The sequence below is a fragment of the Theobroma cacao genome, chromosome 5 (assembly GCF_000208745.1).
Source record: "Theobroma cacao cultivar B97-61/B2 chromosome 5, Criollo_cocoa_genome_V2, whole genome shotgun sequence".
Lineage (NCBI taxonomy): Eukaryota > Viridiplantae > Streptophyta > Magnoliopsida > Malvales > Malvaceae > Theobroma > Theobroma cacao.
In genome coordinates this window covers 39283280-39294794 of record NC_030854.1, presented here as the reverse complement: position 1 = coordinate 39294794, position 11515 = coordinate 39283280, and positions in this window count along the sequence as shown.

Sequence of the window (11515 nt, the reverse complement as noted above, 5' to 3'; positions counted from 1 at the left end):
GAACATAGTTCTAATTTTGGTCCCCAGATTAACGATACCAATCCTTCTTTTCTCCCTATCTTTGCATATTAAATTCTAGCTACATAATGCATTTTTTTCTTATTATTATCACCCCCTAACAAAAAAATTTTTTTGGTATTTTCTTAATTTCATTCCTCACCCCAACTGGTATAGTGAAAAGCAACATATAAAAATTGGGAAGGCTTGAGAAAATTAACCTTAACATAGTGATTTTGCCTCCCATCAAGAGAAATTTTGTTTGCCAACTTGCAATCTTGTTTTGAAAATGCTGAATCATTAGCTACCATATTTGCCAAAAGTGTTGTTTCGCCTCAAGGGGCAGATAAAGTAATAAGAAAAGAAAAGTGTCACACTTCCATCCCATCATTGCTACTCATTCATCTATAACCTTAATAGCAATTCCCATCAAACTATTCTTCAAGAAATTAAATTTAAGACTTGAGATAGCTTGGAACATGCTTTTTATTATTCAACATTTCTTCTAACATTGGATAATAGAAAATCATAGTATCTTCTGCATATTGCTGATTCGATACAAGTAACCTATTTTTCTCAACCGTTATACTTCTACAAGCACCAATATTCTCTGTTTTTTTATCATGCAGGTAAACACTTCTACCACTAAATTGAAAAGAAAATGTGAGAGAGGGCATCTTTGACGAAGCCCCCTTGACGAAGCCCTCTCTATACAAAGAAGTGTTTTGTCAATGAACCATTTACTTGTATCTAGATCCTTGCCATTGAGATGCACTTGTATACCCAACCCCTTCATTTTTTTAGAAAACCCATTTTTGTCATCACTAAGTCCAAAAAACCTCAATCCACACTGTCATAGGCCTTCTCAAAGTCCACCTTGAAAATCAAGCCCCATTTTCTCCTTTATGAACATATTAATAAGCTCATTTGCAACTAAAATTGAGTTCGTAAACTGTCAGCCTTAGATAAAAGTAGACTGATTCTATCCAATGACATTACCAATCACCAACTTCAACCTATTTGTCAAAACTTTAGCCACAAGTTTGTACAAACGTCACACAAGACTGATAGGCCTATAATCCTTTAATTCTGATGGATTACAAACCTTAAGGATGGGGGTAACAAAAAAGTTATTAACTCTCTTCCCTAACTTCCCTATTTGATAGAATTTTTATATAAAATCTATCATTTTCACCTTAATAGTACTCTAATACTTCTTAAAGAAACTCATATTAAAACCATTTTGCCCCGGTGTTTTACTTCCTTTACACTTACATATAGCATCCCATATTTCCCTTTTAATAATGGGTGCTTCCAATTGCATTGTAGCATCTTGACTCAATGCTCTCAACCCTCAATCTAGCTTTGAAACCTCAAGACCTTTTTATTTTTATATAACTTTTCAAAGTCACTTGTAATAATCTCTTTAACCTCTTCCGAGTCCTCAACAATACCTCCCTCAGATCTAACCTTGTCAATGTAGTTGCCTCTTTTCCTAGAAATCTTGTGGAAATACTTAGTATCTTTATCCCTTTTTTTCACCCATTTAACTTTGGATTTTTGACACCTTTCCCTTTTTGAATATTGTATAAATTCCACAACTCAACTTTCTTTTCCAACAGATTTTTCTTAAAGTCCTTCTCCATTACCTCAACAATAAATCCCTAATTCAAGTTGCATAAATCTTGTTCCAAGACAGCAATTCTCTCAATCACATTGCCATATTTTTGCTTCTACCATTCACAGATCTTAAGCTTCAAACTTTTCATAAAATCCCAAGCTCCACTTTCCCAATTAGTTTCCCTACACTCTTTTCCCCTATGCTCCTCAATCAGCTCCTTAAAACACCTCTCGTCCATCCAATGACCATATAATCGAAATGGTTTGAAGCCCTAATTAACTTCCATAGAACCAATCTTAACAAGGCTGTGGTCAAATATAGAGCAAGAAAGGCAAGTTTACAACATATTGTTATAGTAACTCAAGAAATCACTATCCACAAAAAATCGATTTAATTTGTTGAAAGCGGCCTCACCCCAATTATTGCACTATTTGAACTTGGCTCCTATCAACGGTAAATCCATCAGCCCTATGTCATTGATAAATTTATCAAACTAGGTTGTAGATCGTCCAATGTCTTATTACCAATTCTCTCATATTCACATCTAACCTTCTTGAAATTACCCCTTACCACCCACCAAACCTCATCTCTTTTAATCAATATTATTATATCATCGTAGAGCTCTTTCTTTTTGGCTTTGTTATTCGGTGCATAGATGTTGAGAAAATCACATTTTGAATTGATACCTTTCACTATTCTTATTAATAACTGATAGTGTTTTGTATCCATACTCTCTTCAATACTAAAAAAGTCCTTCTACCACACAATAATAAAGCCACCTGATCTCCTTTCTACTGCTACAACCTTTCCCTCGATCCCATCCCTTATAAAGTGTCTTTTTCATAATTTACAGTTTTGTTTCTTACAGAAATACTATACTCGGTTTCTCAACTCTAACAACTTCCCTAATGGCTTTCTTCTTTTCCTTTTGCCTCATGCCTTTCACATTCCATGCAATCACAATCATGATCCTCTAACCCACACATAAGCGACACCTCATGAACATAAACCTTCACCTTGGCTGAGGTCTCCCTTAGACCCTCAACCTTTCATTTCCTTTTTTCATCTCATGGAATCTTTGCATCATTACCTCTTTACATGCCCTAAACTTCACCCTAACGCCTCCACTTAAATCCCAAGTAACGGTTAATTCTATGAGATGATAAAGCATCCATCGCACACTTTCACTATCCGATTCTATATTATTTCTTTTATTCTTTCTGTACGACTGTTTCTTTCCTTCAAACATGCCTCTGATACCTTCTCGAGTCATCTTTCTCTAAATTCCTAACATACTATTATTGGCTTTGCAGAATTTGATCCCCTTTACATGATCCCGACATTTTAACTATTTTTTTGTCCTTCGATTAATCTCGAATCTCCTTTAAAAATCTGAGCTTCTACCCTTTCCCTCCTTACCAACCCCTGTAACCCCATTGGTAGATTTCTTATCTTTTTGTCTACTACCCTCGTTATGCTCTCCCTCTCTTTCTTTTTTTTTCTTTATTTAAATCTTCAGAGTTTATGTTGATCCTCATTTGCCTATTTTTCCCCACTAGTCATCTTATCCATTCAACTCTAAGGCTCTCTACACCTTTCTCTTCACTTTTTTGTAGTTTTTCCTTTCCCTTAATTTCACTAAACTTCAATTGCGTTTCACAACATCAAGTCTGATTAATTCTCCTAGCCTTCATCTTCTCTTTCTTAAGCTTCCCCCCAATTCTCCCCATCCCCTCAACCTCGATTACCACTCTTAGATTTTGATTCGACATGACTGCTCCAACTTCGCCTCCCACACATTTGACCACCTCTCTGATCCTTGATTTGAGGAATACTGCCTTAAGTCCATAAGTAACCCATCCTTGAGATCCTGAATTTAGGTCTCAATCCCTTCCTTCTGTTTTTTATGGACTTCATTAAACAGCCCAACTCTACCTTCCTCTCTTGGGCTTATTTCTTTATTTCCCCAAGCCTTAGCTTTTTGGATCTTTTGTCTTTTTTCCTTCTCATTCATGAAATCCAACCTACACAACCCAGTCCTCCTCGGCCCATTTTCTTTGGTGATTGGACCCTTATCCCCCTCAACTTCCCCCCTATGCTCAAAATTTGAAATTTGAACCATATTTCTTTTACACCTTTCAAATGACTTCTCCACATCATCCCTTCCAAGATCCCTACTGCTGTGGTTTCCCAAGGCATGTTGACTATTGAGCTTAGTTTGAGGACTTTGACAATCACTTAGTAAAAAGTATTCATCAACTTCTAGTAAAAAATATTCATCCATTTCTGGCAGGAAAAAAATATTCTTATTATTAGAATAGTGATTACTATAACCACCACAATTGTAATAATTATAACGACCTTTTCAACATCCATGACCATAATTATTAAATGATGTCACATTTACTTTAGAGAATGGATGGGGTTCATGATTTTTCATTAGTAGCTTATTATTTTGCTCAACCACAAAAAGACATTAGATCCAAAACCAAATGTATTTTCAAATTACCCAAAGTATAGTATATTTACTCGTTTATAATATATATATCATACAAAGTCAAATATCATACAAAACTAATATCATATGTTCAATTCAAAAATGCTTTATGCAAAATCTCTTAGTATCAAAATATATTTACATATGTTGAGCAAAATCATAATGGGAGTTCAGCAAATAAATCATATATTGAGCAAATCATATTCCAAAACTAGAACAAAGACATCATATATAATTATATATTTTTATACTCAACCTGATTTAATAAATCAAGGGAGAAAATATGATAAATACATTAAGGTTGATCTTTAAAGAATGAAAACACTAAAGAAATATCAAGTGACTTACATAATTTGTTAAAACAAAAAAACACAGACCAACCATTGAAATCCTTTTGAAGCCTCAAGAAATGGAACTTTGACTTAGAGATAATGATTAAAACTAAATAATACCAAAACTTGAGAAATTAGAGAATCGTTCTAATAACGTGTTATAAAATATAACTTGAAAGAAAAACAATAAGAGAAAGTATTTAGAGAGAATAAAAAGATCTTATTTGAGTATATGTATTTACAAATAAAGTAAGTGTCTTATTTATACACTGATAACCCTTATTTAGATTAACTTTTTAAGATAAAGATAATGTTAAGGGATTTAATTTAAATGGATTAAATCTTAATCTTAGTCCAATCTAATCTACGTTTAAATCTAAATATATATAATCAAATATAAAAGTTCAAATAAGATTACACTCAGGGGCGGAAGGCCCCTCCAAAAATTTTAAAATCATTTCTTAATTAAATATTATTTTTTAATTAAAAGGCAAAAGGGTAAGCCATCTTAAATTTTTAAAATTTTTTATTTATTATATATTTTTTAATGGCCCCATCAACATAATTTTTTTATTTAATAGATAATACAAAAAATAATAATAAAATGACCCCACAAGTCCTACTTAACTTTACCCTAATTATTAAATTTCTCCACACCTTTTTCTCTCTCCCTCTTTTTTTGTTTCTCTTCTTTTATCCTTTTATTTTACTTTATTCTCTTCTTTGTAGCTCACTACTAAAACACATTTCATTCTTCAAAAGAGATTTATGACCTTGTGAGCTTCGATAAAGATAGAGACCACTAACTACCATTGTGTGAAATTAAAAAGAGGTAAAGTTTTCTTTTATCTTCTTCTTTCTATTTATATTATTTAACTATTTATTTATTTAATCATTTTGTAAAATCCTATATATCATATTTACCTATTTATATTTTATGCATTATAGTTTTATATTTAGTATTTTAAGTTTAAATAAAAATATTGGATGTTGATTGTATTAATTTTTTTTTCATGTTTGATTAACGTATGTGCAAATTGAAAACAACTGACAAATTCTTTAAAAGAAAAGATGCAATTGTCCAAATTATTCTCCTACACTTTAAGCACCAAGCCTCAATTCTTCAACTCATAAACAAGACCAATGTGAATCAAAACGTTCAAAGATCAATCCTGAAAAAATATATGCTTTTCAAATAGAACTTGATCTTGGATTACAACTAATGATATGAGAATTTCCTATCAATCAAAGGGATGAAATTCAGCATGTTTATCTCAACTGTAAGTCATGTCAACCTATTCTTAAGAAGTATCATTTATCAGATGATGATCATCCTCGTTGTTTTCAAGCTTCTTGGTTTGAATTATATCCTTCCTAGTTGGAGTATTCTTGTGACAAAGATGCCATATTTTGTTTGTCACGCTACCTTTTTGGTAAGAATGCCTCAAATCATCCAAGTTCAAATGCATTTATTAAAAAATGGTTTCAAAAGTTAAAAGAAAGTAAATAATGGAGAAAATTGTCCACTTTTAAATCAAGTTTGGAAATATCTAAATTCCCCACATATTGTTACTATAAATCTTGTGAGGATTTATTGAAAAAGTCCCAACATATTGATAGGCTTATCGAAAGACAAGTATCAGAAAAGATCTTGAATAATCGACTTAGGTTTAAAGTTTCCATAGATTGTGTTATACGATTAACTTTCAAGCTTATGAAATTAGAAGTCATGATGTAAGTCCATCCTTAAAAAATAGAAAAAATTTCATTGAAATGTTGACATTGTTAGGATCTTACAATGATAAAGTTCATAAGCTTGTGTTAGAAAATGATGCACAAGTTGCTAAGTACACGTCCAATGATGTTCACAAGGAGATTTTTCATATTTAGGCTAATATGGTGAGAAATTCAATTAGAAAGGAGGTGCAAAAACTAAATTTTGTATCATTATTGAGGAAGCTCAATATGAGTCTAAAAAAGAGCAAATAGTTATTATTTTGAGATATGTTGATGGTGATGGTTTTGTTCAAGATTTTTTTTTTGGTTTTGTACATTTTAGTGATACTAGTGCAATAACCTTGAAGAAAGATTTTCCACACTAGTGCAATAACGTGTTTAGGGAATGCAATGGCTTATAAACTTTGGTACTTAACGATTGTCCACATGCATATTATATGCATTGTTATGCTCAAAGATTATAATTAACATTGATTGCAACATCCAGATAAGTAGTTCGTATTTATGAATTTTTTTACATAATTGACTTTTATTATAAATATTGTTAGTGGTTCTTCCAAAAAGCATGACCAACTACTATATACACCTATCCCCATAGACCCTAAATAAAAAATATAATAAAAATTAACAAAAGAAAAAAGAAAAAGAGTGCGTGATTTACTCATCCTCCTTCTCCCCACAATCAACTCACTTCAAGCTTATGACCACCCTATGGTTTTCTAATTATCACCAATTACATGGGGCATTTAATGCCCTTTGGATAGCCAAATTTAGAGGAAAAGGGGGCACCTCCGGCTGCCACCCCTAGGCTTCTTTTTACTTGGAGCCCTTCACTTTTGGATTGTCAAAAAATTTGGACAATCGAGTTTTATAAGAACCTTCAAATTCATAGAGAAAAAGGGGAGGAAAAATTTTTGCAGTAACCATATCAAAAAAATCCTAAAAACCATATTGAAAATCCTAGGAATCCTTGCAAACCAAAAAAACCAAAAAAGTCAAAAAAAATCTAAACTTTCCTATTCTACTAGCCAGTAAAATACCGTAACAAACAAAAAAAACCAAAAAAACCTTCCTTAAAAAAAAACCCTAGGTTTCCCTTTTCTAGCAACCGGTCAAATACCCAAAGGAAATCACAAAGAAAAAATCAAAATAAAAGCACAAAAATGAAAGGGAAAGAAAAAGGTTTCGGGTTTTGAGTGTTTGGAGAAAAATCTCGAAATTTTTGGGGTTTAAAGCGTGTGAGGTGCTTTTGGTGTGAAGGATCCATCGTTCAACGGTGAGAAGTGGCAGAGAGAGAGGGAGAGAGAATGGTTGAAGCTTCAGGTAGAGAGAATGTGGAGAGAAAAGCCGTTGGAGAGAGAAAGTGGAGAGGGGAAATGAAAATGGAAAGAGAGAAAAAAAGTTGAAATACCTAAGTTTTGGGTCTTTAAAACGGCGTCGTTTTGCAACCGTTTGGAGAGGAGAAGGAGCTGCTGTGCAAAGCACCAAAACGGTGCATTTTGAGTAAGGCCCTGTGGGCCTTGGGAAGCAGATTTGTTCAAATGGGCTTGGTTGTCTTAGGCCGCCTCTTGCCCAAGGAAGGTAAACCTTTTTCCTTTGTGGGTTTGATTTTTATTGTATTGTGCTTGGCCTAAATATTTGGTAGGAAAATAAATTAACTTTAGCATGTGATTTAATTAAAACAAAAAAAATTAGAAAAATTGTATAACGTTAGGGTAGGAATATTAAATGAAAAAGCAAAAAATTATAAATAGAAAGTAAATAAATATATAGTTTCAAAGAAAGAATAGGTTTTGATAGATGAAATAAATAGAAAGGCAATAAATGATAATAGACTTAGGTAGGAAATAGAAAATATAAATAAATATTTAGCTAAAAAACAGGTCTAAAAGAATAGAGAAATAAATTTGGATAAAGGGAAAAATATAAAACAATATATATATTTAATTATAGAGAAATTAGTTTAGAAAGGAGGTGAAAATAATAACAAAACATGTGGTCATGAAAAATAGGTTAAGTAAGTTAGTAAAAATAAGATAAAAAAATAGTAATAGAAAAGGTATTTATTTTAGAGAAATAGATTGGTTAAAATATATAAATAAATAATCATGGCAACAATAGAATAGAATATTTGGTTAAAAAAATGGATATAGCTAAAAGGTGAATATTTTATAGAAAAATAGATAAATAGTTGAATTCAAAAAATAGTAAGGTAGAGAAATAATAATGGTTATAATAGTAATATATATATATATATATATATATATATTAGGATCAATATTGATAGTTAGGAAAGTATGGTTTAAATATATATATATATATATATATATATATATATATATATATATATATATATATATATATATATANTATATATATATATATATATATATACATTATAATACCAATAACTCCAGAGATGATATGAATTGCCGATGATGGAATGTTCTTTCGGAACGCGAGAAGTTACAATTTCGAATGAATTTTTTTTTAGGTTACGGATTTCGATTAAGACTCCACCGGTATTATGGGAGGGTTTTAATTTTAAGTCTCGATGTTTACAATCTTAAGTGAATAAAAAAACGCATTAACTTAGTTACTAATAAAAAATATATAAATAAAAAAGAAATAATGAAGTAATGAAAATAATAAATATAATGATCACAATAAATGCAAAAGGGAATAAAGGAGATATAGAGTTCATAAAAATACATAGGATTATGAAAAATAATGATATTCCTGATGATAAATAAATAATAGTAAAAAAATAATAAAAAAATTTCCAAAGATGGTAAATTCATGATAATGAGTATAACTAAAATATAAACAGCAAATGTTTAGTTATTAAAAAATAGATTTATAAGAATATAGAAAATGGGAGAAAATAATATAATAGTTATTCAAAAAGAAAATAGGATAGGTAATTAAGAAATAGGAAAGATGTTGAGTTAAAAAATATATACACGTCAATAATAGTAATGAAATAAAATATTTTATTTAAAGGATATAATATTTAGGTGAAAAGAGAATCTATATAGCAAAGTAGATAGATGCTTAAATAAAAAATATACATAATAAAATAACATAAAAAATATAGTTCATGATATATATGCATACAAAAAACAATAATAAAAAAGAAATCTCAAAGAAATGACAAAAGAGTTGTAGAAAGATTAAGAAACAATATCGAAATTTATGAGCACTTCACATATCATTGTTGCTGTTGGGATGAGCCTTGCAGCCAATTGGGATTGGTTAAGACTTGTTTCCAATCATGCAACAGTATCATTCAGGTTTAATAATTAGAGGTTTTCCTTCATCAATAAGACATCAATTATAATGAGTTATAAGTTTAATTGGATGAAGTCCATGAGATTAATATGCCTTGCAAGAAAACTGTAATAGGTTGCAGTTATGAGATTCCTATGCAGTAAAGCATAATCTCAAAATGTTCCTGGTCAATGTATCATTGAGACTGGACATCAATGATGCTTAGGGACATCAAAATATTCTATATTCTTTACTTTGGAAGTAAACAATCGATCTCATAGATTGAAGTGTAGAGATACTTGGAACTAGGATATAGGTGTTTGCCTGGGAGAGCAAGTTCAATGAACATGACCTGCCATGAGAAGTGCATTTGGTAATACACTCTAGTGTCTATGCAACACTTCTCATGTGTCAGTTGTGCAAATACTCCCTAGACTTGAGACATCTTGTTGTCCTATATATGGAGTGCTATACTTTGATTTCATCCCTACGAATGCCTAACTAAGGATGCCAAAACAAGATGTTTTGGGTATAGTATGAAGCATGTGAAGGCAAATGAGTGGTCATGATAGGAATCATCACCTCAAGTGTTTTAGAGGACATATCCTATCAGTTCTTGGTTAACATTAGCTTATTGAAGTCCTTGGCCAAGGCGACATGGAGATTATGAAAAAGGTTTCGTAACTCTCTATAAAGCTAATGTTATAATTGCAGGAACAAATATAGAGGTAAAAAAGAGTAGACACTGTACCAAGCTCTTATCATCTCCGGGATATATGATGAGGGAATGAATTACACTGATAAACTGTATATTGAAAGATTTTCAAAGAACCCTTTGACTATCCTAACAATTGGGTGGCCATGATGCATTACTAGATGCCAATCTTGGTCTATGGAATTGATTATAGATTAATTGATTGAAATTTATATTAATCAATTCCATTGCCAACATGTTGAGAACCTAATGAGTCACACACAATGATTGCATTTGAATTAAATTGGGAGAGTGATGATTTAAGTTAGACTTAAATCACATGCTAGGTAATTCACTTCTATAAACTTAATTAAAAGAGTTTAATTAAGCTTTAGGCATAATTATAATAGTTATAATTATAAGGCCTTGATTGTAAAATATAAAAAAAATTAATTTTCATTTTCATTTTCAAGGACTTAATTAAAAGAGTTTAATAAGTAATGGGCCCAATATTATAATGTGTTATAATATTAAGGGCTTAATTGCAAAATTGAAGTTATTTTAACCTAACTATATAAGTCGCCTTTTAACTATTTTCCATATGAGAGTTTTTCACAATTGAAGAAAATGTAGTTTTTGTCAGAAAAAGAGAAACGTTTTCTTTCTTTGCCACCACTCCTTTTGTGTGAAAAAGAAAATTGCTTATGAAGCAATTTTCGAGAAAAGTTCGGCTAAGATTATGAAAAAGAAGAAAAAGACAATTGTTGTCCTCTTTGCTAGCACAAAGTATAGTTAAAAACTTTTTCCTTTGTTGAAGGTTCAAGTACAATCGTGTGTACTACCATTAGAGGCCAAGCACTTGATTGGCTAGGGTTTTTGCTTCTTATGGTGTTCGCAGGATTACTTCGGAAAGTGCCATCTTGATTACGAAATTACATGGCAAGGTAACTTTCTAAACAATAATTTATTTTGTGCTTTTATGTGTTAAATATCACCAAGATGATCCATGGGTGGAGGCATATTTTGTTGTTTAGTTATAAAGTTTTTTAATTTTCTTTCCGCTACGTATTTTGAGCATGTCATCCATAGCCAAACCCATCAGTTGCATCATTAAATGTTATGGCATGTAGACATATTATATGCACGAGTCAAAGCCCAGAGGATGGGACTTTTCAAGGGAGCTTGCAAAGGCAAGTTTCTTCGAAAATTTTCCTAAGTGAAAAGATACCTCCGAGTCCCACCAATACAATAGGAGAGCTCGGAGAATCTTTTTAAACAAAAGTTTTTGCTCGTAATAGGTTTGCATTCACAAAAATATTATTTTCAAATGCGAATGATTACTCTGATCATGGGATTTACTTAAAAGA